This window comes from Setaria viridis, chromosome 5, assembly GCF_005286985.2.
Source record: "Setaria viridis chromosome 5, Setaria_viridis_v4.0, whole genome shotgun sequence".
In the NCBI taxonomy this organism is placed as follows: Eukaryota; Viridiplantae; Streptophyta; class Magnoliopsida; order Poales; family Poaceae; genus Setaria; species Setaria viridis.
In genome coordinates this window covers 39,470,587-39,472,835 of record NC_048267.2, presented here as the reverse complement: position 1 = coordinate 39,472,835, position 2,249 = coordinate 39,470,587, and the positions used below count along the sequence as shown (strand labels likewise).

At 47.4% G+C, this 2,249-nt stretch overlaps 1 pseudogene; it reads right to left on the bottom strand.

The window, feature by feature from the left end:
* Window positions 1–1,779: 1,779 nt before the first annotated feature.
* On the bottom strand, window positions 1,780–2,249 carry LOC117856532 (uncharacterized; annotated as a pseudogene).

Genomic DNA, 2,249 nt, shown 5'->3' with positions numbered 1-2,249 from the left:
GAAGAGAAAGAGAGGGAAGGGAGGGGAAAAAGATGGCGGAAATTTCGGGATTCGACTGCGCGCGGTGACGGATTGACGGGCACGCGGCGAAAATTACGGGGAGTGGAAAAATGGAGAATTGACGGGCCGGGGCCAGGACGGCGGGTCCGACGGAAGGGAAAAGATTTGACGGAGCTCGGCGGTCGGAAAAATTTTGGAAAGTGTTTTTAACGGGTGATTTAACCGGGTGTATTTTACGGGCGTTACACAAGTGCATTAGGAGAGTTATTAACTTCTGAATATTTTTACGTACCTCTTCCCAAAATTACTTATTTGGCTTATTAGGATTTATGCTTATTTTAATTCCTTTAAGTCGATTATTCGCTCTAAAATGGTTTCACAAACAAACAGCATCCAAAGGTACTGAGAAAATTACAGAACCTTACTTAAGTCATTAATAAGCTACTGTAAAATTTTGGAAGCCATTGGATCACCACAAAAAGAATTACACGCATTTCATTATTAAAGGTAGTATGCACTTAACTATTTTTATCTCAACACTTACAGTGATTCTGAGGGTGAAAATTTACCACTATATTGAAGATGTGTTACAGGAGCTTTGGTGAATTCTTCATGATTTTTGGAGAAGGAAAACTATTTCCCCTATTTATCTTCTATTTACTATGATTTAAAAGGCTTAAACAAGGAATGAAACCATAAGATATTATTTACAGTAGTAACATGAGCAAACTTATTTTTCTAAGAAACAAGACAAAACAAGGATTCCAACAAAAGTGATTTGGTATTTTTCTGATTTTTCCTCGATTTAAGATGCAACTTCTAAGTTTCTGTCAATTTAAAATGAGTGAAAAGAGTCGGATCGGGAAAAAAATTTACGATCTGACCTTTAGACTTAAGGAATAACTATACTGGGATCCTCAAATTTAACACCGAGAAGTCTGCAAAATTTAACACAGATATCCTCGGTCAAAAGAAAAGACACAACCAACCCTCGGGCGAGGTGGACATCACTCGGGGGAGGCAGACAAGGTCCGGTCGCTTCCGCGGACGATTCAGGGTCGGGAAGAGCTGGAAAAGGGTCGGCAGCTCACCTCCGGTCCTACTGACGAGGTTTCGGGGTCGGGAAGAAACAAGCCGGGGCGGAACGAGGAACAACGGCGGCTCGGGTCGGCGTCGCGTAAACTGGCGGCGGCGATCCGGAGAGACAGGGGCCTCAGAGGCTCCTTGAGCAGGTTGACGTGCTCTAGGCGACCAAGGCGAAGCTGACGGTGAAGGAGTCGCTGCGGGGCTGGCCGGAGTGGCAGCTCCAAGTGCGCGAGTTGGTGAAATTTTAGGAGTTTGGCTGTCTTTGACTCGACTTTAGAGCGGGTTCGGTTATGATTTAGACCTGGGTCAGTGTAACAAAGTTTGAACACACTCAAGGGACTACAACTTTTATTAAAGGTCTGACTTGAGATTAGATGTGAACTTGTGAGATAACAGGTTGCAAAGTCGAAAAAAACTTGAATTCCAGGACTTAAGGTTGTTTGTAGGGTTCTATAGTATTCCTGTTTTGATTCTTGTTTTTGACCTTCTCCCACTCAGAACTTAGTCAAAGTGTCTTTAACAAAAGTTGTTTGAAATTAAAATTTTTACAACTCTTATTTGGGAAAAAATTTAAATTTGCACATAAAATCTCAAGTTTTATATTTAACTCCAAAAAGAGCTTCTTAGGGTTGAAAAGAACATTTCACCTCTTTTGCTTAGTGACTAATGACTTTTATATTTAATTACACCTAATTAAGGCATAGTTGTTACAATGACCTCCCGGCAGATGGCGCACGGTGCCGTCCCTGCCCGGGGCGGAGGGGGCAGCGCCAGCACGGCCGCGTGCGAGGCTGCCCCGCTCCTTCCGCCTTCCTTCATCGTCGTCCTGACGCCGATCGCACTGCCGCGGTCAGCCGACATGACGTCGGCGAAGCGGCGGCACTTGGCGGCCGCGTCGATGTAGGAGGCGAGCACAGCCCAGGGCGTGGATCCAAGGCCGGAGGCGGCGAGCGTGCGCTAGTCGACGGGGGAAGAGGATGTGGCGGCCACCATGGAGTAGAAGTCGCACATGGCGAGGAGCAGCAGCGCGGCGTCGAGGTCGGGCTGCTGGAGGAAGAGGTGGTGCTGGCCGCCGTAGTTGTCGGGCAGAGCGCCGGGAGGAGCAGGAGGAGGGAGCGGAGGAGGACGCGTCCCAGCAGCGCGGCCTTGGCGTGCAGCGGCAT